The sequence below is a fragment of the Bos indicus x Bos taurus genome, chromosome 1 (genome assembly GCF_003369695.1).
Source record: "Bos indicus x Bos taurus breed Angus x Brahman F1 hybrid chromosome 1, Bos_hybrid_MaternalHap_v2.0, whole genome shotgun sequence".
In the NCBI taxonomy this organism is placed as follows: Eukaryota; Metazoa; Chordata; class Mammalia; order Artiodactyla; family Bovidae; genus Bos; species Bos indicus x Bos taurus.
Genome location: NC_040076.1, coordinates 78,835,411 through 78,860,054, shown reverse-complemented (window position 1 = coordinate 78,860,054; position 24,644 = coordinate 78,835,411). Strand labels below are relative to the sequence as shown.

The 24,644-nt window shown below is 43.7% G+C and overlaps 1 protein-coding gene across 5 annotated transcripts in view; it reads left to right on the top strand.

Moving 5' to 3' along the window:
* Window positions 1–24,644, top strand: part of LPP (LIM domain containing preferred translocation partner in lipoma) — a 745,809-nt gene that overhangs the window by 60,488 nt on the left and 660,677 nt on the right. For all 5 annotated transcript variants that reach the window (XM_027538411.1, XM_027538415.1, XM_027538413.1 and 2 more), the window contains exon 2: window positions 9,346–9,462. The gene's annotated coding sequence lies outside the window, so the exon portion shown is untranslated. The remainder of the gene's footprint in view (window positions 1–9,345; window positions 9,463–24,644) is intronic.

Here is a 24,644-nt window from a genome sequence, read left to right as displayed (position 1 = left end):
GTGGAATTCAGATGGCAAGAGTATGAAAAACCAGGGTGATTCTCTCCTGGATGGCAATACCTTCTCACATAGTGTTGTGACATTTCAGTAACCAAGTATTTCCAGGGACCATATGTACACAGATATTTTCCTCTGGTTTATATTGGCCTCTGGGTAACTCAGAGCCACATGTGAAGCCTACATCTAGCAAATGGTATGAGACGTATGGCCCTTATCTTTTGTAACCCTTGTCCTTTTCCTTCACTTTATTTCCCCATCTCCCTTCCCAGTTTTCTTACTTAAAAAAAAAAATCATGAGCTATGTACATCTTTTGTCAGGTAGTTCAGATTCTTTCTGGAACAAGGCAGAATATATAAATGAGTGACATGTTGTCAGATATTTTTGTTAATTTTATGGAAAGACACTAAAGGTGGGATCTTCTCACCTGACTCTGCTGCTGATTCAGTGTCTAACTTGGGCAAAGATGCATGCACCTTTCTGAATCTCAATTTTCCTTCCTGGAAGATGGGGCTGCAGTTGATGACAGCAAAGGTTTCTTCTGCTCAAGGCATTCCACATGGTTTATCTCCTTTTGTTCTCCCAGTACTCCCACAAGGCAGGTGCTGGTGTGCCCTTTTTACTTGAGAAAAATAAGGGCTAGAGAAGTGGGAAAGTTCACCTAGACTCCTATATCTCCTAAGTGCCAGCATCGGTAATCCAGGATGTTAGCCACAGTACTCGCCTACTGCCTTTAAGCAGCCTTTAAGGTTTCTGTCATCTGTGGCATGCATTCATCTACATTCATCAAATTGTATTAAATCTTTATTGGGTTCCCACTTATGTGCCTCATACTGTTCTGGGCATGGATCCAGTACTGGGTTTGAATGAAGAAAAAGACACAAAACAAAGATCCCTTGGAACTTACATTCTAGAGAGATATGTGGAGGAGGCGGATGATAGATGAACATGTAAACAGCAGAGAGTGATAAGTAATGCTGAGGAGGGTTCACGGAGGATGCCCTGCCTGTGAGGGAGTGGAGGAGGGGATGATGTTTAAGTTGAGCTCTGAATGCCGGGGAGCCAGCCATGGGCAAGTCAAGGGGGAGAGGGCAGGGCCAATACCAGGTCCGTGGAGTGGGAATGAGTTTGTATTTGAAGAACAGAGGAGCCCAGTATGCCAGGAGGGTGGGCTGCAGTGGGGGAAGCATGGGATGAGGGCGAGGCAGGGGCTGGGATGTGTCAGTGAGCTCAAGAAGGGCTTGGACCTGAGTCGAGTGCTGGAAGGCATCGGAGTTACATTTACCAGCATCACTCTAGCTGCCGTGGGGGAAGTGCATTGCCAGGAGTAGAAGCAAGCAACAGCCCAGGGTCACAGTGATTAGGGGGGTCCGAGTGGGACCAGAGAGAAGCGAGCAGATTTGCTCAGGACATGCTTCCGAGAGATCGTCTCCAGGATGTCAAGACCAGTCTCCTCCAGAGAAATGTCAGGTTCAAGTGGCAGGAATCTGAGAGACTTCCATGGAGGCACAGTAGGGGTTCACAGCCTGGCAGCTGGTTTGGACTAGGAGGTTCTGAGTACTCTCTGCTTTGATGTCTAGCCTGGAGCTTCTGGCCAAGGACTGGAGGGCAGTGGCTTCCTGCCTCTGACTTCCTGGCTGAGGGCTGCGGGAGCTCCACAGCACAGCGAGCTCCACAGTGAGCCCGGCAGGACATGCTGCTTCCTTTGCTCTGTCTGGGTATTTGTATAAAGCATTCTTTCTCATCAAGAATAGAGAACATCCAGAGTGATGCTGACTTTATGGGCCATATTTAACATAGTGTTTCCCTTTGATGTGTGCTCTGTTCTTGTAGAGACTACTGCCTCGCATAAACTCTGTGGTGAAGAGCCTTCAGCCGCCCTGTCAGATGGATTTAGAAGGCTTGGTGGCGGCCCGGAAGACCTGGTGCTTCAAAGCCCTACTTTGCCTTGGGGACCCTCGTCCATGGGCACCCCCAGCCCTTTTCTTTTATTTGAGTTTGAATTCACACTTGCTGGCCCTTGCCTCTTTCCTGTAATTCCTTTTAATGGGCTGGGCTTTCCTGTGAATACTCCAGTTTTCAGTGGAGAAACTGGCCTCAGAGAAGTTGGGTGATAGAGGCTGAGTCACAGGGAATGCACTAGGCCGAAATGACTTAGTACATGTCTCATGGCAATTTAATACTGCACTCTGCCTAAGCCTGGAGATGCTCAGAGATCATAGACAGACTCATCTGAGATTCATTCCTGAAGCTTCACAAAGTCCTCTTCAAATAGTTTGCAGTCTATAGTTGTCAGGGCTTTAAATTTTTTTTTTTTTTTTTGGTAAACTTTTTTTTTAACAACATCTCTTACAAACAATGTTTTGTTTTTGCTCACTTCAGTTTCTTTGAAAATTTCTCTCCTATTGACCATTCATTTAGTCACCACACATTTATTGAGTTCTTACTGTATGCCAGGCATTGTCCTAGGTGCTGGGGATGGATTCAGAGATAATTTGGAGGCGTTTGGGAGTGGATAATTACAGCACAGTGAGATAAGTGCTATAATAGAGGGATATATAAAGAGCTAGAAATAGCACTATGAATAACATCTCTGAACAAACTGCGTTCTTTTTTCCTCTTGGATTATTCCCTTATGTATATTGCCCAAAGTGGGATTACTGGGTCATTTAAAAGATGAAAACAATTTGGCACAAAAAGATGTAATGACTTGCCTGGGGAATACAGCTCGATTTTCTATGGGGGAAAATTGTTGACAAGTCCAGATTTAGATACTTCACCAGGAGAATTGGGCAGTTTTTGTACTATTCCTATCAATGTGGTGGTTTTCAGGGGAGCACCTCTTCTTAACATGGCACCGCACATGTAGAAACACGTGTCCTTATATTTAATCTCATAGATCCCTTGTTGATGCTCACTACCTATGTATTAATAAGTATGGTCATTTCCATTTTATGAATGAGAATGTGCCTTTGTTAAAAAGAAGTGACTTGCTCAGGATTCCATAGTTATTAGTGGAGAATCGAAACATCAGGTGTAAGATTTTTTGATTCTGTATCTTCTTTCCTGTTTTCCATGCTCTTTTTACCAACTGAGGCTTGGGCTGGGGTTACTTTATTCCAGTGAGGGCTTGAAATTCATTTAGTGGTTGTAGAAGCTCTTCTCTAAAAGGTCAGAATCCATGAGATAGGTATAGAAGTCCTAACTTCCAGAGGGTCTGGTGTCCTTCTATACTTTGACCTGAAAGGACCTGAAGGCCCATTATTCCTGACCCTGGCTCAGGTCTTGAAAGGTTAATGCATGGCCTTAGCACTGAAGCGCAGAATCCCAAGGAAAGCTGAGACCACACGACAGTCCTGCTTTGAAACATTTATTGTTTTTCCTGTATACTCGGCTGTATGCTTCCCGGCTTTAAATTCACTTATTTTGTTATTCATAACATTTCCCTAGTATTTTTGGCATTTAAGTGAAAACTTCTACCCCAGGTACCCATAATCAGACAGCAGTACCTGTTCAGTGTGAACACCCATCATTCTCCCAGTCTCTCATTTAGTCACCTTCTGCCATAACTCATGCTGTTCCTTTTGCTTGAGATGACCTCTCCCATCGTCATCCCTAGGACTCCTGCTCCTCCTATAAACTTCTGCACACATACCCCCTTTCTGAGTGGATACTTCACCTTCTGAGTGAAGTAACCTCTGGTCACTGCCCACTTCCCGCCGTCCACAGTTCCCCAGAACTGGTCTCTTTGTTCTCTGTTTTGCTGACTCACAACACAGTGGGCTCTGAGGCAATAAAGTATAACCATGTGATACTTATGAGCATGGGATCTGGATTTGAATCTTGCTGTGATGCTTCCTAGCTGTGTGATCTGTTAGGCCAGTTAAGCTGGTAAGTTTGCTCATCTGTCAAGTCTGTACAAGTAATCACGGCAACCTACAGTGTTGTTTGGAGGATTTGTATTGTTATCTGTGCCTCTGCTATGGCACCCACCATCATGTAGTCTTTCTAGACTGGGAGCTATTTAAGGGCAGGAAGGGAATTACACCTTGCCTGTGCCTTTGCCTTATGGGACCTGCCACAAAATCCCCTTTAAGGGAAAGGATTCCATGTAACATCCCAGTAGTGTCAGTTCAGGCTCATATGTAGGCCCCAGTAATGTGGTCCCAGGACTGTCCAGGAGCTCTATGACGTGGTGCTTCTTGCACACACAGTACATGCTGCATAGACTTCTGGCTCCTGCTTCTTGAGTGACAAGAAAGAGGCTTGAGCCTGTGTTTAGCCTATGTTCTTCTGATTCATCAAATTGGATAGCTTTGTCATTTCCCTGAAGGCAGAGTGGAAATCCTGTTTGGAGCATGAGACTTGATTTCTTTTCCGGGTCGTCCGTGGGTGAGCATTCTGGACTAGAAGAAAGGGTCGATGGAGGTGTGGGTTTGGGGCAACACTAAGGGCCACCCACTCCTCTGATGTCTCTGAGTGGGGCCACAGAGAAGTGGTCCCGCCCCAGGAAACTTTCCTTCAGACCCTCCTAGCTGTGCTATGTCTGGAAGCTGACCATGGAGGGGATTCGGCTCCAATAGCTCTACCATTTCACTTTCTCTTGTGTCATTTTTCAAAATGCAATAGCCATGAGCATCAAGAGCCTGACACATAAGGTCTTCCATGTTCTGGCCACAACATTCCTTTCCAGCCTCATGTCCCACCACTTCCCTCCGTGTTTTCTGCCACTGGCCTCCCCAGATTAGTCACTTTCCCCGAGAACACCCTGAGCTCCTCCCTCAAGGCCTTAGCACATCGTGTTCCCTGGGCTGATTTCCCACCTCCTCATACGTGGAAATCCTCTTGTGTGCTCAGGCTCAGTTTAAAGTCATCTTCAGCAGGGCTCTTCCTGACCTTCCAAAGGACACCCGCATGTACTGGTATTTTGCACACTCTTCTCCCATCTTGTTGTGGGGGAGTGTGTCCTCTGTAACCCCTTTGAGAGCTCAAGGCAGGTCCAGCTCAGCGCCCACCTCTGCAGGGCCCATACACAGTGCCTCCAGGGCAGGAGGTGCTAGTGAAAGTCTGCTTTGTGCACCTCTGAGCGCAGGGCGTCTGACATCGTGGCAGTTCACGGTTGCGCCGGGAGCTGGGGTGGGGGTGTGTGTTCAGAAGCTCATACTAGGATTACCTGCGATTTGTTTCATCATGAGCCCAGACATTTGAATTCTGTTTTTGAGTCACTCTGGTATCAGCTCACTCTTAACCTTTCTCTGGCCTGCTTCCCACATAGCTGGCAGATGTCTTCTTAGCGCTCTGAACTTAGGGCTCTGGACTTTTTATTTCATGTAAGAACATAGCAGCAAGATCATATGGCAAGTCTGTTTTTGGTTTTCTGAGGAACCTCCATACTGTTTTCCATCATGGCTTTCCAATTTACATTTGCACCAAAATGTAGGAGGGTTCCCTTTTTTCCATATGATCCAGAAATCATGTTTGGACAAAAGTATAATTTTGTGGGTGTGTGTTTGGACAAAAATATAATTCTAAAAGTTACATGCACTCCTGTGTTCACAGAGGCACTATGTGTGATAGCCATGACATAGTAACAATCTAAATGTCCAGGAACGGACGAGTGAATAAAGAAGATGATGTATATATAAATACAATAGAATACTACTCAGCCACGAAAAGGAATGAAATAATGCCATTTGCAGCAACGTGGGTGGACCTAAAGATTATTATACTAAGTGAAGTAAATCAGAAAGAGAAAGATATCTTAGGATATCACTTGTATGTGGAATCTAAAATATGACACAGATGAACTTATCTACTAAACAGAAACAGACTCAGGGATGTAGACAACAGACTTGTGGTTGCCCAGAGGAAGGGGAGGTGGAGGAGGGATGGATTGGAAACTTGGAATTAGCAATGCAAACTATTGTATAGAGAATGGATAAGCAAGAAAGTTCTACTGCATAGGGAACTATATTTAATATCCTGTGATAAAACATACTGGAAAAGAATATGAAAAAGAATACACACACATATATATGTAGGTATATATCTAAATCACTTTGCTGTACAGCAGAAATTAACACAACATTGTAAATCAACTCTACTTCAATTGAAAAATAATAACAACAGCGAGGTGGCATTCAAGAAAGATCTACTTGCTTTTAAGGTGAACACTTTTCAGTGTAAAAGTTCAGACTTTATTTTTTATCCCAAAGCTCCTTAAAATGTGAACATAGCGGTTTATTTTTCCCAGGTATATTTTTGCTTCTAGCAGAATAGCTGTCCATAGTATGCTTTTAACTGCAAAATAATAAAACCCAGGTCGTGGAGCTTGACTTTTGAAGACTTGAGGTCAAATTCCAGCTTTACCATTACTAGCCCCCAAATCTTGGACAGTTGCCTGACTTCTTGACCCTTAGTTTCCTCAGTGGACAATAGGAAATCTTTCTTATAGGGCTGATGGACAGTTTAAATGAGATCTTGGGCATTAAACTGAGGTTTTTACTACTGTCTGGCTCATCAACTGAATTTGAAGGCCATCTTCAAAACTGTTCCAAAGAGTTTGCTTTTGGTGGAAAACGTTTGGATATTTATGTTTTCAGGTATGTGTTTTATTTTTGGATGACAAAGTAAATGAATTTATAGTCATGGAACACACAGCATCTAACAGACTTAGGAAGCATACATGGCTTAGACTCAGTTGTAGTTCTAGTAAATTAGAACCACAGAATCATAGGCTTTGAGAAGTTGTAGACAGACCTTGGAAGATGAGGATGAACATTGGTTAAGGCGCACTCTGTGCAGACTCTGTGCTTTGCATGCTGGTATGGAATCCCAAGAAATGGTCGCATACACCTTGATGGGTAGGTGTATTAGACCCATTTTGCAGACAGGAAAGCTTGAGCTCAGGGAGGTTGAATACTTTACACATGTTCAATATCAAAGCCTTGAAGTTTGCCTTGTCCTTGTGATGGGCTCTAAAATCCTTTCCATTTACAGATGTGATAAGATCTGCCTTTATCCTCTCATTCCACAAGTTCTGGGCCAGATAAAGCAGTGGAATTTTGCAGTCTTGGTGTCCCATAACTTATTTAGTGAATCTAGAAGAGGGTCTTGACTTTTCCTGCCAGGAATCTGCTCACTTGAAGCTCCTTTGATTCATTCGTCAGGGTTTACTTCTATTTTTCCCTTTTGGGAAGATACTTGCCATGGGCCAGCTCCACTTTTGAGGTCAGGAGTGTATTTGAAGATGACTTCATATTTTCTTTAAGAAAAAAATTTACAGGTGGAAATTAAATTTGTTGAGCATTTCCCATCATCTCCTTCAACATATGGTGGTGGGAAGTGACAGCACTGGTCTGGTAAGTAGGGAGTTCTCACCTGGAATCTGTCACTGACCAGTGAGAAAAGTTGGGCCAAGCCTTCCTCCTCTGGGGCTTCAGTGTCTTCGTCTGTAAACAGTGAGGACACCATCAGGTGATTCTTAAGATTTTGAAACTCTGCATGTCTTGTGGTGTCAAAACCATCAATTTCTGCTGAGCTGCGTAATCCTGCAGCTGTTTTCTCTGATACTTTTCAATCTTTAGGTTTAATCTATTCCACAATGTATAATTTTTTAAAGGGATGCTTTTATAGACACTTCTGAAATATAAAATCGGGGGGTAAATGGATGTTAAAAAATAGAAAACAACCAATTAAATTGTGTATAGTATGTAATTCTCCTTGGAAACTTAGGAAGAAATTGAGGAGCACTTTAACAACTGGTAATTTAAATTGCATTTGAACTCTGCTAATGGTTTGTTTGCAGAAGAACTTCAATCATTTCACAGCGGTTCTTTTGCGAAACTGCTTGTTCTCTTTATGGAAAGGAAGAAAAAAATTTTTGAAAGAGAGGTTGACTATGGAAAAGGGGGGCCACATTCATTTGTGCTTGGAGAGAAGGTAGCCAATGCCTGAGACATTGCCCCAGGGCCATGGTGGAGAGATTTACCTTTCAGCAAAGTTTGAAAATCTGGGGACGTCAGCTGCCCTTTGCTGCTGTTGTAGAAATTGTTCTGATTGATGTCTCCCTCTGCAAGGAGAGGCTTAGGTTTCCTGGGGCTTGGAGTTGGGATCTTTTTGTTTTTCTGAGATTGCACTGCCCACAAGGCCAGTGTTGGCCTCCTAGTTCTCCGTCCCTCAGTGGCTTTGACGATTTCAGTGCCCATGAAGACCACTAGTTCTCAGGAAATGCATTGCTTTGCTGGACTTACCTTGATGATCCTCCATTTTCTCAACTTAGTTTTTGTTTTTTTTTTGCTATCGGGCTGTATGCAAGAGCTTTAAACAAATGTTCTGAGGTCTGGGTGTGTAAGTCCTGGTTATCCTTCAAAGCTGATTGTGTGGCTGAGGGCAGGTCTCTCTGGCCAGTGAATGTCAGTCATTTCTTCTGTTAAAGTGGCCATAAATCACTCCAGGGGAGCAGGACCCAAAGTGGAGCCTTGGGCTGCCTACCTCTCACTGTGCTTTTGGGTGGCCACCTCCCCGCTCTGGTCCCCAGTTTCTCCTCCTGTAAGTTGGAAGTGTTGAAGTGGGTCATTTTTAAGGTCCCTTTCAACTTTGAGCTTGTATAGGTATTTGAAGATTGAATGAGATCATATTCACAAAATGATTGTGTGATTGGGTCAATAATGTTTAAAATGACAACAGTGAAAATGGGAGTAGTCGTTTTCCTGGTATGCGGATTTCCCCTGAATCTACATTTTATAACAATCTGCTCCCCTAGAACACTTGTCTGTTGGAATATATATTGCAGGATTCTTGATAAAGTAGTACTAGTTCTTAATGAAATAAAGTAGCGAGGACTTACCAGGAAGCGCCAAGATTGTCCAGCCCTCTACTGCCCATTGACTGTCATTTTTTAGGCAATGAAACTAAGGTTCACAGCAGCCACTGGATCCTATAGTTAGAAATTTGTCTCCAAATTCATATTTTTTTCCTCTTTTTATTTACTGTAGTTCAGGTTTCACTGTTAATTTTTTCTTGCCTAAAATGTATCTAATTGATCTCTCTCTTTCACTTTTGATATTATGATGAAGCTATCTCCCTCTTCCCCCCAAAGCTGAGGTATGAACACTGGGGTACCAGCATTCTCTTTCTTCATCATTCTGAGACATATTAATGAAACAGAAGTGCCAGGAGCTGACTGATGGCTTAGGAGATACAGAGATCAGCCACTACATTTGTGGGTTTCAAGCCTGGTGTAATTTCCAGTACGGTTTACCCAGCAAGCTCATAAGCTTGGGGAAGTTCTACAGCTAGTAAGATCCTAGAGATTCATAGTTAACCTCCTTGTCCCATTTCTACAGGTGAGATCATTGCGGAAACAGAACGGAGGACGGAATCCAGTCACCTGATTCCAGTTCAGTGCTTTTGCTGTTGTTCTACAGGGTATTTGTCGGAGGGAAGATATTTTTCCTCAGCTGGTGAGTTCTGTGCAAAAAAAAGAGAACTTTTTCCTTTTGTAATCAATATGCATATTTTAATGAAATTTTAAAATCAGTTTCCATTTAAATCATGGGCACTGGTAACTAGGATGGAAGAACTAAGAAGAACAAAAATATTCTTCCTTTTTTTTTCTTGAGTTGATTTTATTGATGATGGACAACGAATGGCAAGATATAATAATGCTAATAAAATGGACGGCAAAGCTAAGGCAGGACTCAGCCTTTGGAAGGTGGCAGGAAGAGAAACTGGAAGAAAATCTGGAGTAATTACGATTTTGGGTGGCCAATAACTGCACTGCTTCCTTCTTTCTCCTTTGGTGTGGAGGGGAGCATTCTTGAAATTGAACGACGAGAAAGAGTCAGTGAACAGTGTTATGGGTGTATGTGAGGAAAGGAAGTAGTAGTTTTAAGTGGCTGTTGCTCACCCCTGTGCAGGGTGCTTCTGTGATTTTGTATTTTCACATCAACCCTTTGTGGTGAGAAAGGCTAAATTTCCTTAGACAAGGGTGTGTACCTGTCCTAAAGGGCCTGCAGCATCTCCACGGGGATCTGAGTTTTAATCCTCAGATTAAACGGGAATGGTGAGCAGGTAAGGTAAACTTTCCCTTGTACTTTGGAATTCCTCTGTGTTTATAGCAGGTAGAACATATTCTAGAAAAGAATCGATGATATGGGATATCCTGAGCTATAGAAGAATCTGAGAAAAACAGCTGAGGGATTGTGGGCAAGACTTCTATCTAGAATTCTAAATCTGTACTCTCATTCCCAGGGCCAGTCCCTAAACGCCTCACCTCTGGCTTTTTTACTGAATAAATAGTGTGTCTTGCCATGTTTATGGCTTAGTTTTTCAAAAGGGAGAGGATTCTGTTGTGATCAGTAAAACCTAACTCCATTTAAAAGTGAGGCTGAGTTTATAGGTTTTGTCACTCTTTTCTTAATCAGTGTGTCTTAAAAGAACACCCGGCTGGCTTTCTTTGCGCCTGTGGATCTACATAAGGTGAAAGGCTGGAAACCGCTGCTTGGACTCTTCAACGTTCATTTCAGTCTATAACATTTCAAACATGGTCTGGAATGTTTCTCCCCAAGCAGACACTCTGAGCATCAGATGTAAATCTTGATTCTCTGCTCCCGCGCCTGAGTTTTTCCAGTGCTTCAAATTCAGTTGTGATGAATATGAAGCCTTGTACTTGGGTTCAAACAAAAGTTCTAGTGTGTCATGGCAGAATGGGAGAGAGTGCGTTACCAGGAGCGAGTTGGAAGAAGCTCAGCAGGGTCTGTTGTCCATAAGCTAATTATGAGCCAACAGTGGTTTTTGTCCTCCAGAACACTGATGCAGCCTCAGACGGTGGTGCAGAGAGGGCAGTGTGGGTGGCTGACGGGCGGAAGCCGGCAAGTCTCGAGGGCGGGTGGCCTCAAGCTTAGTGTGGCAGGCCCGGGCTCTGCCTCTCTGACACGCTCCCTGCTCTGCCGTCTTGTGTGTGTGTGAGCTTCATCCACAGGCTGTCTCCCCTCACGGTTGGGAACTGGCGGCCCGCTGTCACCCGGAAACTCATGGCCGCTAAATGCTGGAGAAGAGGCGGTCCCTCAAGAGAATATCTGGGTGCTGTTAGGATGCAGAGGGAGGACTAACGTTTGCAGGTGACCACGGACCTTATTTTACCCTCCTGTCAGAACTCTCCTAGGCTGGTGGACTTTAGTCCTTGCCTCCTCCTCTGAAAGAGACACTGGCCAACTGGCCTCTTCACACCATGGTGCTGAGAGGACCGGAAATGATGTCCCACTCTTACTGGAATGGATCCAGAAAACGCAGGATGCAGAGCACAAATAACAGTGGCCTTTAAGAATATAAAACATGGTCAGAAGAGGGACAGTATCTCCTGCCCATGTGTGTAGCCCGAGGCTAGTGGGATCTCCGGCATCTGGTAGGTGCACGGTGCATTTTCATGGATAGAAAGACTAAATCTAGAGGTAGTTACTGTCCCTTTTCCTGAGGGTGTTCAGGCACTGGCCAGTTCTCTGTTGGAAAGCTTTAGGAATTCTAGCACAGATGAGGCTGAACTGCATGCTTTTATGAGAATGAAGCAAACCACTGGACAGAAATAGGCTTTTGGGACCAGTATGGCCTAAGAAGTCTGTGAATACAGTGAGTATGGTGGGGTGGGGTAGCAGAAGGCCTGTCAGTTATTAGATGTGCAACCCTAGAAAACAATATCCCTCCACCTTCATTTCCCTGACTGGAGATTTAGAAATAATAATCATTTCCTGCTCACCTCTCGTTTGCTTAGAGCATGTTTGTTGATAGATGCCAACCTGTTTGGGAAACTGTAAAGTGTGAGCCTTACACGATGGGTCATTACAGTTGCTTTCTTCTTTTGTTTAAATACAAAGAATATAAAGAAAAATAAGATAGTGACGATAAAGAAAAATACTGATCTTAAATATAAAGAAACGTAATGCAATGTAATGTGCAGGCCCCTGTACTCTTCCTGGTGCATCATATATATGCTCAATGTGTGTCCTTCCTTCCAGCTCTGCACCCCCAGCATCCCCAGGACTGGACAGGCAGTAATTTGTCCCCAGTCTTGGAAAGCAGCTAGATCTGGGACCTGGCTCATTGACGATGGTTGAGCTTGAGATGAAGTTGTGTATCATGGTTACTTTTTGTATTTGTTTTTGCTGTAGGCAGTGGGAGATGCAAGGAGGTAGATTTGAAGACTGAGGAAGTCTCAATGCTTTGAAACATCCCCTAGAAGCTACAGTCTGCCCGTTTGGGACTTGCTTTGTTTGATTAGATAATCACACCTTCTGCTCTAGGCATGACTTACCCAGTGGGAGTCAGGAAGGAAATTATTTCCCTCTGTTGATACTAGCATACAGTTGATGATGGTAGCTAAGGGCTCTCAGTTTTAATATTTCCTCTTTGGTCCTCAGGAGAATCAGGTATTAGTCTCTGCCGGAAGCAAAGGATTGGTCACTTCCGTCAGAGGTGAAGGTCTTGGCTCCCTCCAGTCGGTTGGTGAAGTGGTTTCCGGCATATGTGAACATCTGCGTAGCCAACTTTCATGTTACTGCTTCAAAAGTTACAAAAGGATTTGTTGAGTCTGAGCAGGGACTTGTCCAACCTCCTGAGGTTCTGTGGTTCTGTAACCCAGGAATGTGTTGTCAGAGGTATTTGCTATCTGTGAAAGAAGGTGGAAGTTTTCTCTCTCTCTCTGTCTTGCTTCCTTCTTCCTAATTCCTCATTCTTCTATTTCCTGACCTCAGCACAGTGGATACACTTTTACTCTATCTTGGGCAGAGCCCTAGTATGTCAGGGGTTCTCATGTTCTCTCTCAGTGGGCTACTGTGTTGTAGAAGGGTCTGATGGCCAATGGATGGAGGCCCCATGAGTCCTGCGTGGGCAGACTGCTGCCAAATATTTACTCCTGGTTCATAGAGCATATGTTTGCTCTGTACCCTGATCCCAGTGCTTGTGTGGAAATCAGTGAAACTCAGGGTATTTAGGACATCACAGTAAATTAGTCATAGTCCTAACCTTGAGAAGCTCATAATCTAGTTGGAGAGAAAGACATACATAAAAGTAAAATACACATTAGAAAGATTTACAACACACGTTTATTGATCACCAGATATGTTTCCAGTCTTATGTTAGGTGCTTGGGAAATCAAGGTACATAAGTTAAAGACTCAGCTTTCAAGGGGCTTAGATGAAAGGATGGGGGAATGGAAAGAACTGGGAGCACTGGGGAAGGTTTCCAGAAGGAGGAGATCTGTCTTCAGAACTTCTCAGTGAACCATGGAGCTGTCATCTGGATCACTAGGTCTGGATAGGGCCTGAGGGTGTTGTGGCTGATAGAAGAGAATGGCTGGGTAGGTGAGCAGTCTGTCACCTTCCACATGTGCTTCAGTCTCTGCTTCATTTTTCACCAGTCTACTGTTGTCAAATGCATCATGTTGATTTTGAGCTGCACTGATATTATTTCCATGGTCATCTTTGGGTGATCAGAGCATGCTGGGTGTATGTTCCCAAGCTAGCAAGCATCTCTACTTTCCAGGGGACAGGGGTGCCTTTCAATAGTTTCTGATAGCAGATCTCTTCTGCTCTGTTGCCTAGCCTCAAGAAAAATGGTGGCATTGGTAAGAGGTTTTAAAATAATCCACAACTGGACCTCTCAGATTGGGGTGCTATCTTCCTTATCTATTGCTACTTAACAAATTACCCCAAATTTAGTACTTTAGAACAAGAAACATTGATTATCTCACAGTTTCTGTGAGTCAGGCATCTGGGAACAGCTTAGATGGGTGCCTCCAGGTCTGCCCTGAGGTTGCAGTCTCATCTGAAGGCTCTGCCTGGGAAGACCCACCACCACACTCAGTCACATCATTGGCAGGATCCAGTTCCCTGTGGGTTGTTGGCTTGGGAGCCTCAGTTCCTTTCTCTTCCCATAGGCAGTTCCCAACATGGCAACTGGCTTCCCTTAAAGCAGGTGAGCAAGACAGAATCCTTCCGATCTGTCACAGCCTTTTTGTTACCCAGTCCTGGAAGTGACACACAATTTCCTCTGCTTCATTCTCCTTACTAGAAACAAGTCACTATATCCAGCCCACGGTCAAGAGGAGGGACTGCAAAGGGGTCTGAAGAGCAGGAGGTGCAGTTACAAGGGGTCTCCTAGGGGGCTGCCTGTAACAGACACCCAAGCTTACATGGCATGTGCTAAGGTGCATATACTCAGTGCACCTCTGTAGATCAATTTTATTTGAAGGTTGTTTTGGAGGAGAACTCCATTTAAAATCTGAATCTAAGCGTCGATATATAATTGCACAGAATGCAAAACTGGCGTGACTTTTCAGAGGAAGAACACAAGTTTTTAATTAATGCCCTGCTCCTATGCCTCTGCATCTTTGCCCTCTTTAGCAGTTGATGCTACTTTGGTGGAAATGTTTGCAAGTTCTTGATTGAGCTCTTTGCTGTGCAGATGAGATGCCAAGACCCAGAGATGTCTCTTCCAAGGCCACGGAGCCAGGGGTAGCCATGGGAGGGACGTCCAAGGCACCTCTGACTCTGGCCCAGTATGTGCCCTCCACCTCTTCACACAGTCTCTGCTCCAAATCAGTCCATACAACGTTTAGGTGTGCTTTCTCTGCTTTTTGCACCCTCTGTCCTGTTTCAGAAAGAAATTGGGGAAAATAGGTCAAAATTTGGAGGCTGTTGTCCCTTTAGGTAAATTTCAGGGTCTGCGTCTCCTGTTGAGTCACGCCATGTCCTGAAAAGTTGCATAAATCAGTATTACTTGGGTTAGACAGTGTGTCTCTGCCGTTATGAATAACATTTGTATTAAGAACAGTGAACCGATACACAGCATTGCTGTGAGACTGACAGGATCAGACAGAAAACCTCAGCCAATACTTTCTGTCTGGCAGAAAACCCTTTTCCAGATCATCTGTCTCCTCCCCTCACCAAAATAGTCTTTTTATAAAATCAAGCGCGGCAGTAAATTTCATAGAAGTTGACAGGTTCCCTTAGAGCCCACCTTAGCATTCCTAAAAAATTAATAGAAGTGGGAGATTAAAATGCTGGTCAAGCTCATTAGTAGCCCTGCAGCCAAAATATGGAAGGCCATCTGTAGTCATTGAGACTGTCACTGGCCAGAGTGCCAGTGCTTTTCCCCAGTCCATGATCCCGTTTGGCTTTCAATATTTTTTAAATACTTTTGGTACTTTCAAAGTGTTTCTTATCAATTGTTTAATTTTCATTGCAAGTCCATAATAGGAAATAGTTTCAGTTCAGTTCACTCAGTCGTGTCTGACTCTTTGCAACCCCATGAATCGCAGCACGCGAGGCCTCCCTGTCCATCACCAACTCCCGGAGTTCACCCAAACTCATGTCCATCGAGTCGGTGATGCCATCCAGCCATCTCATTCTCTGTCGTCCCCTTCTCCTCCTGCCCCCAATCCCTCCCAGCATCAGGGTCTCTTCCGATGAGTCAGTTCTTCGCGTGAGGTGTCCAAAGTATTGGCGTTTCGGCTTTAGCATCAGTCCTTCCAATGAACACCCAGGACTGATCTCCTTTAGGATGGACTGGTTGGACCTCCTTGCAGTCCAAGGGACTCTCAAGAGTCTTCTCCAACACCACAGTTCAAAAGCATTTACCGTGGGACAGTTAGGTAAAGTGGAATTTGGAGTAAGGAGACTCTCATGTATTAGTTGCATAACCTTACTTACATCATTTAATCATTTTCACACTACTTTCCATATCTGAAAATAATAGTGCTACTAGCACCTACCTTTTAGATTCTTCTGGGCTCACAAAGCAGCATGTGTATTTAAAGTGCCAATTGTGTATGATATTTAGTGCATAGTTGGTGCACAGTAAATGTTCATTTCCAATCTCCTTAATAGTTTGTGACGGCTAGAAACCACTCTAGTTCTTTTCTCTATCAGGCCATTGTCTCAGTGTCCTTACTTTGTACTGTCCCCTTGGCTTACGTCAGACCTGTGGCATTTGCATATGTCACCCCAGCTTTCATCTCTTTTTCTGAATAACTAAAAGCCTTAATATTTATAATTTTGCTCAATGGCTCCCAAGACATAAATACAGACATCATAATATGTTCATGTTTTCTGGTCTTTGGAAATATAGTCGTTTTGGGAACAAGCTATTTGTACATTGTGTTTCATGAGGATGGTCTATTGAGAAGTCATTGTTGGTTTTCATGACAAGATCGTTTCAGTCCAGAGAACGCATCCCACTCAGCTGCCATCAGCCACCTCTTCCTTTGTAAATGGAAGCTTCTCTGGGACCTGCCCAGGGCTGACCCTCTCTAGTTCCTCTTTGGACTTCTTTAGGATGACATCACCTCCCCCTGCTTCAATGGCGACTGGCTTGAGTTATATCAGTTATTAAAAATGATCTAATATTTTCCTTTTAAATCTAGGGCCCTGGCTCATTCTGTGATTAAGCTGGTGATTTATTCATAATACGGTACGAGACGGCTGCAGCCACTCTATGATGTAATCTAAGAATGACATGAAAACAAAATAGGCTTTTACATAATGAAAGTGTTCCTGTAATACAGTTTAGGGCAAGGCTTTTTTTTTTCCCATTGAGAATGGAGATGGATTCTTCTACTTTTCCTCTAATCCTTTCTCTGTTTTTCTATTTGTAAGTCTTAAGACCTTTAAGTCAATTAAAAAAAAATCAGCATTGAAAACTCCACAAAGACTCTGGTTGACTCTTCTTGTCTTGTCTTGTCTTCATCTTTGTTCTCCTCCCCCACTGCTCTTTGTGGCCTCTGTTTTGGCTCCAACTCTCTCAGAAGCCCATAGCCGCCTCTCATCCCACCATAGTCCTCCCCATTCCTTTGCTTATGCTGTGCTTGCTATAAGAAATGCTTTTCCAATCCTGAATTTTTTTTGGCTAAAGGCAAATAGAGCTTACTGGTTCCTACAGGTCTGCTCAAATGCACCTCTTCCTCCAAGCCTTCTCTGAAGCTTCTGCCTCCTATCAGGAAACCCTTTCTTTATCTGTATTAATACAACAGCAAGCTCCCTATCCCCACTCCAAGGAGCACTGATAGAGTATCAGAGTTAGAGGAGGACAGAGGACTCAGGAATATGGGGATGGGACCTTTGTAGTTCTGGTTCTTTTCCTGAGCCTGACACACAGGGAGGTCCTAGCCCATCTTTGAGCTCCAGTTTTCCTCATCTGAAGAATGAATAGCTTGGATTTTGTGTGGCCACATGGTGGATTTGTAATGGCTATTTGAGGTGCTATGTGGAGAAGAGTTCTGAAGTTGTATCTGCCCATGATCATTTAGCAATGTCTGCCATGACTGAGGATGGGGAAGGCCATGGCAAGGTGCACGAGAGATTGCTGGGCAATTTTTGGACTGGGTGATTTAGAGCTCTCTTTTTCTTTTACCTTCTGAGATGCTTTGATTTGTTGACTTTAAGTGTCTCACCAAGGTCACACAAGCAATCCAGTTCTCAGGTGTAGAGGTGGCTAAAAACTACATATTCTAATGCAGGCTGGCAAGCTGGGACCCACAAGACTAGAGGGGCCATGGTTTACCAGAGGTACAAGACGCCCCAGATTCTGAATGTCCTTGGGGTGGAGGGAGGTCAGATGCTTCAGCTTTCTAATTTATGTCAAAGATAGCATTTCAAGGTCAAGGTAGGAAAGTTAGGTTACTCTGCCAGGGTCTTCCTGGGTCAGGGCTCACAGAGTTACTTACCCATGTTCTTTTGGATCCCCTGTGCCCCTCTCCCCAACCCCAGACAAAATGCTCAGCTCTCCAAAGAATGCTAAATTGCTTGAGCAGTAGGTCAGCTCCAAAAAAAGAAAAAAAAAAAATGTCCTGGAACAGTGAGAGATGGAGGGAAGGGAATGGTGCAGTTTAAGATGGCTGATGGCACCAGAAATCAGAGCCTTTGAGGGATGAAACAAAGAACAGGAAATGGTTAGTGTGGAGAAGAGAGAAAGGGATGGAGAAGGAGGGAGCAGGAGGGACTCTGCCCCAGAAGGGAATACAAACTCCCTCTTTGTGACCCCAGAAGGAGTTCTGGCATCATTGGGTGGAAGTAACAGAAAGACAGTGTGAGGGAGTGTGTTTTAGTATTAACAGCAGACTGCAGTGGCATGGGCCATTTCTGGGGTTATGGGTTCCCTATCTCTGAGGGTATTTAGATAGAGGCTGATACCAATGGGTTCTCTAGGGGGAAGTAAGATGTTGTTAAACTGGATACCCTTTAAGGTCACCCTGGAATTTTCTGAAGCGATGTTTTGTGTGCATTTGTGTGCAAATTAAATAATTTCCATTTTAAAATGAAGGCTTTATGGAGGAAAGTGATTCTTCTTTTCTCCATGGTCTTGGCACACAGAAATGCTGACTTATCTTGGGCAATCTTTTGTTTCACTTAGCATTATTGATGAAGGAAAGGAGGCTAACTGAAGATGTCTTAGTACTTGTTTGTGCTGAATGTATTTTTGAGGATGATTTCTGTGCTTCCTTTTAAGATACTTCCAGAGAATTCAGCTCTGTTGGTCTCCTTCAGTCTGTTCCCCGCCCACTCCCTGCTCCAGTGTCAAGAGCTTGCTTTTTCTGTATTATCTGAGTGCTTTGTTTATACCTTCAGTGGAGCATTCATGTCACTTTGCTCTGCTACATAAACAGATTTTCAGTCTTCCTTCTCCACGTTGTAGAAGCTTCCTAAGAGCATAGATCTTGTCTTTTTCCATAAGAGCACTCATGGTGCCCGGTGTTGTGGTTTGCAGATTACTATGATGACTCATTAACATAACAACTGGGTGTTCAGCACCTACTATGCGCTAGACTGTTCCAGGTGCAAGGAATAGAACCGTGAACCAAATCAGACAAACCCATTTGATGGAACCAGACAACCATTGATGAGTAAATAGAAAATATTTAGGTTGTGATCTGTTTTCAGAAGGAAAATAAGGCAGGTTAAGGGCACAGAGGGTGACCATGACACAGATTTAAATTCATTGATCTAAGAAGGTCTTATTATGAGTGCACAGGAGCAAGGCCTGAAGGCTATGAGTTAGTAAGCTGGAGACCAGAGTGGGGAGAGTGTTTCAAGCTGAAAGAAAGCAGTTGCCAAGGTCCTAAGACTGAAAAGTGAGGCCAGTGTGATGAGTAGAATGACCCAGATGAAGAGTACAGGGGAGGGGGTCACCCATTCTCATAAAGATAGATGCAACAACAAATATTTATTAAGAACATATCGAAGATGCTCAGAAAAAAAAATTGCCTTTGTGGTTTAAAGAATCCGCAGAAATCTAAGCAAAGGATGGCAAAACTTATTTCTGGTTTTCAGCTGTAAGATACAGGGACAGTGACTGGAGAACCAGGACCCTATGGGGCGGGGGTAGGGGGCGCAGCTCAGAACAAGTCCATTTGCGGAGGGCACGGTTTCCCTCCTGTCTGTCGCTCTCCATGGTGGAGGACCTGCCTTTCCGAGTCTCTGCTCCTGTGTCAGGCGCACCTGCAGGGAGGCTGGGGCCCCGGGTGCAGATGGGCAATTGCATGCCTAATCACCCATTCAGGCACCCACTTATTTGTTTTCCACATGCAAATATGGGTTTTCTGCAGATGGATTTAATATATTTGTTGCTTCCCCATTTTATTTAAAACAAAACAAACGACCAACCATGTCAGTTGAGGGCAACAAATAGAAACATGAGTATTATACGGTCTTTGCTATTCATGCTGATTACATGGCTGAGAGGAATCCTAGGCAAATCAGTCTTTTCTGTGTTCGATTTTATTTTTACTTTATAGTGCCCCTGCTTACTCTCATTATTGTTTAATTTTTTTTAAAAGAGGGATGTGGTATTATTTATCCTAAATCATTTTTTCAATTTTTCAGGCTCCATATTATTTCTGTGTGGTTTCCACTTTCACCTTTTTAGTTTCTGAACTTCTGACCCATTGTTAAAAAAAATAAAAAAGGCATCATGGAGACTCCAAAGGCCATTGGCAGGTGGTGCCTGCAACTTCTTTAGCTTGGAACTAAACAAACAAACACAAATTAGAAGTATTTGCTCCTATTGATGTGCTATTATTACTTATTGTGCAAGATCATGCAAAGAGTCATCTCCATTTACCTGGGAGCCCCAGGTCAACACCAATACCAGAGACAGGGCTTTGGAGGGTGTTTGCTTTGATGGCTAATGAGATTTCAGAGCTCTGGGGAAGGGTGTCAGAATTGATAGAGACTTGGTCATTAATTTTATCCCAAATGCCTCACTTTACAGTTAGAGAAACTGAGGCTCAGAGAGGTGAAATGATTTGTTCAAGGTGTCAGAGAGTAAGGGTCTAGATCGGACTTGAACAGCTGGAGTCCCGGCAGGTGGCTGCCTCTGTGGCCGGGGGATGAAGAGACTGCTGGAGCCCCCCTGAGGATCTCATCTCAAGGTGAGGTCTGTGTGTCAATGGGGTTCATGTGCCCCATGTTTGCGTCTCTTATAAACTAGCTAAAAAATCCTTTTGGTGTCAGATCTTAAGCAGAGAAACAGTGATGGGGATTGTGGAGGAACTGCTTGTAGCTTGCCTAATAACAAGATTGTGGACTGGATAAGAGGGATCTTGGGGTGAGCTTGTGTGGATGTGAGAGAGAGAGGGGAGATGAACAAACTAAGAGGGAGAGGGTAGACCACTTGGCAGTAGGCACTGAGGCACAGGATTTGTGAGACAGAGGAAGTCTGAGCTTACTGAATTGGGCTGCTTTATTTTGTAGGAAAAGAGAGACTGATATCCAGCGTGACTGAGAGCCTTGCTCCCAGTTATCTAACTTGAACTGAGTAGTTAGAGTATCAAACCAGCAATGTCCTCTGAGAGACACTTTTATTTGAAAAAGTACCAGTCACCACAATCAAATTGTATTTATTGGTTAGCCAGGAGTGCTGCTCATGTGAGAGGAAGCATCTGCTGTCTTGGGGGTTCTTTTCTCAGACATGATTTTGGCAGGAGATGATTGTCAAGATCTGTGAGAGCTGCATGCTCAGGTCTTCTCTGTTCTTGCCGACATGACAGACACCTAACCAGACATCAGATGAACGCTTAACTTACCTCCCCAATGGCCAGCTTCCAAATGATCCCCTGAAAAACTTAGGTTTGGAGATGAAGGCTAGTTAAATAACATTATGTGAATCCTTTATTCTTTTCACTTTTGAATGTTAAACGTTAAGATGCTGGATTACCAGGGATGTATGCAAGGTCCAAGGTGATATTTTTGGAGATAGCTTAAGAGCAGAAAGGTCCCTATGTATGAAAAGGGCAAATTTGTCAGGAACATGCTGAGAGCGAGTCCACGGGTAGTGGCTGCAGGAATGATACATGGTTCTGGGGACAGCCTTGACCCTGAAGGCGTCCAGAAGCCGAGCGTGGTGAGTGAGGGAAGGACTGCTGGTATACGAATGCATTCAGCCTGCTGTGTCTGCTCTGTGCAGGGGCTCTCTCTGCAGCTGTCTGCCCTGAAGTACTTGCTGTCTTATTCCCCTGCTGATACTGCACGGCTTGATATAAATGCTTCCCACCATGTGCTGGACGATCCCAGACACCGCCCGCAGCCTCTGTGTCCGTGTCAGACACAGCGTGTTGGGGGTTGAAGAGACTCCATCCTTATTCCTGTGTCTTTCTCTCCCCTCTGCACCACTGTGCCAACCCACCTCCCCCTTCAAACAAATCCTAATTGTTTGAGGGCTCCTGTATGCTGATTTGTTTGCATTTTGTCACTGATTTGTTTCCTGTTCATGTCTGAAACGAATTCATTTAATGTGAAATCGCGTTATACTTGAATTCTCTTTGGCTATATGATTTCTTTTACTTAAAGAAGGTATTTTTCCTTCTCTCCTTGGACGTCTAGCTTTCTCGTCTACACAGACAATCTATTTTTGAAGACTCTTTGGGGAGTTGCTGAGTTTGTTAGAATTACTAGTGTAGAAGGTATTCGGATGACAGAATCCCACAGTTAACTTGCTTTTCTAGAAACAATTTATTTTCCCTTTAGCTTCAAGGAGTGGGAAATGGGGCATTCTGAAAAGAAGAAAAATGTGCCAAATGAGTCGCAGATTTCCAGTGAGGCACATGGAAAAAAAGGTTTTGATTTCAGTGACCTCTCTGCTCATTGGAAAACTCTGGGCTGGTGGCTTTCATGATTCTCAGGCTGAGCACTCTCGGGTTACACTGAGTGATGAGGGGAAATCTTGGGGTGGAGGATGCTCTCGTATTGGGCTCAGGGGTGTTATAGAGACACGCTGTCCTTTGGCATTAAGACACATCATTTCTTCCAGTTGGGTCATGTCTAAGGGCTAGTTCCACTACATCCACATCCCCAGCTGCTCGGAGCACAGAAGGAATGCAGAGCGTTTGGGGAGTCAGCCTTAACGTGGCTTATGTTTGAGCACGGCCCCTGGCCAAACTCTGTGATGCTTACTGATTTCGTTCAACCAGCTTCTTGAGTCTAGACACAGGCCTGCATCTTATGTACCCCGCCCACCCACTTTGGTATTGTCTCTGATTTGTTTTGCATTTGGGTCTATTTGGTGTGTATTTTTAACAGCAACCGAGTAAGAGGATGGGTGAGCTGAGCTCTGACCCCGGCTCTGCCGCAACCACCTGCGGAACTACCCTCAAAATTTTCATTTATTCAAGAAATATTCAAATGAGCACTTTTTACACATCAGGTACCTGAGACACAAAAATGTGTAAGACACGGTTCTCACCTTGGCTGCTTACAGTCAGGGCTGGGGGGGCAGGGGTGCGGTAGGGGCCCAAGCACACAAATAGATCACTGAGTGACTTCTCCTTTCTGGGTCTCCCTTTTACACGTGGAAGAGTCAGAGCTGAGCTAGGTGATGGCCACGTTCCTTCTGAGATTCACCTGTGGTCATTGTATAGAACTCATCAAACATCCAATAATCACTTATCTAACTAAAAATTGGCAAACGTTTCCCTTTACCCTTCAGTTAATCGGGGGGCGGGGGGTGATGTTGAAGATAAATGAGGCAATAACTACAAAATGCTTTAATAAGCAAGTTGGAAAAAGACATGCTATAAGTTTGAAGCATTATTATTAACAGAAAAATGAAAACAAGGGCTGATGTTTTTAGAGAGAGAACAGATGGTTCCTTTGTTTAGAATTTGAGTATAAAGGAGAGAGAAAAAGAGATACTTGCCATATTGTTTAGGCCCTGAATGTAAGTGACTTTAAAATGCCAAAACAATCTGGAGAGGAAAGTCCCATGGATTCAAAATAGCTCCTACACTGATCAAACTATAATTAATTTAACAAAAAAATGACAGTAAGAAAAATCCTAATAAGAAATGCCGCGGTGACAATTGACAGAACCTAACAAAAACTCCCATTTTTGCATCAACTCTAAAACTTAATTTTTCCCGTGTTCAAGACTTATACCACACAGCAGAACAAATTAGTGGGAACTGATTTAAAACTGTGTTTCTTTCAAAAAAATCATCCCCGCCCCCCAAGTTATGTCAGTTTCCCATGACTCATAAAGGAAATCTTCAGGATTCACAAGAAATTGGTAATCCTCTCCCAGCTTTGCTGTTGGAGGCTGCTAGAAAAACTGTGCTTTGGGGGCAGTTTGAATCTCAGAGGACATGGGCAGGGATTGCAGAAGGCAGGGTCTGGAGAGGCTTTTCGAGAAACTTGTGGACAAAATGTTGTGAAATGGTTTCTTTCTCTCCCTTTGTTTCTGAATTTCTTGTTATCTGCCTTTGCAATGCACAGTTAATTAGTATATCCTTTTGGTCCGATCCTTGCACTCTTGTTTCCTGTCACTCTTGAGCTGACAAAAAAGTGGGCCACGAGAATGAGATCTTGGGCTACCAAGCCTTTCACCTCCTCTTAGGACGCAGCCTGTGTGCTAATGCTTCCCATATAACGAAGATGGCAAAATAAATTTGATAATCAAATAGTAAAGCTTGTTTCCTTCTGCAACCCTCACATTTTTTTATAGGTCAAAAACAACTCTGCTTTTGCCTGTGCCCTGCTTAATTAAAAAAAAAAAAGCAAATCATGGTAAATATATCGAGCTACCCTTACTGTTCTCCTTTGTCCATGAAATCATAGTGTGTTAGGGAAACAGAAAGATTTCCATTTCTTGACTGTAATTGTAGAAATATATATTCAGAATTTTCCATTTATTGGCCAATACCGTAGAATATTGTGCCACGATGTGAGAATTTTCTAAAGGAGAAATGACTGAGATACAACTTGTGTGTTGTATCTGCTTCTTAATTGTTTAGTCATCTGAGTAAGTTTCTTTATCCCTTGTCATTTCTTGATCTCTAAAATGAGATTCAGAAGATCTCCATGACTTTTTTTCCCCCCAATTATGTAAAATTCATGATACCTGAGAGTTTGGGGAACAGATATTTCTAGGCATCTATTCATTTTTCTGACCTTTAAGTGGAATGATGACCCATAAACGCATGTAATCATTGGCCTCAGTAACTTATAGGTGGCTCGGAAGCAAACACCCTGCATTTCCTTGCACTAATTTGTTTGTGATTAACATTCTCTGCCCTTTCTGATATCCCATGCTCATATTCTGAAATGTAACTATGGGGTCTTCTTTACCTCTTGCACTGAATATCTTGCTCAAAGTTACTAAT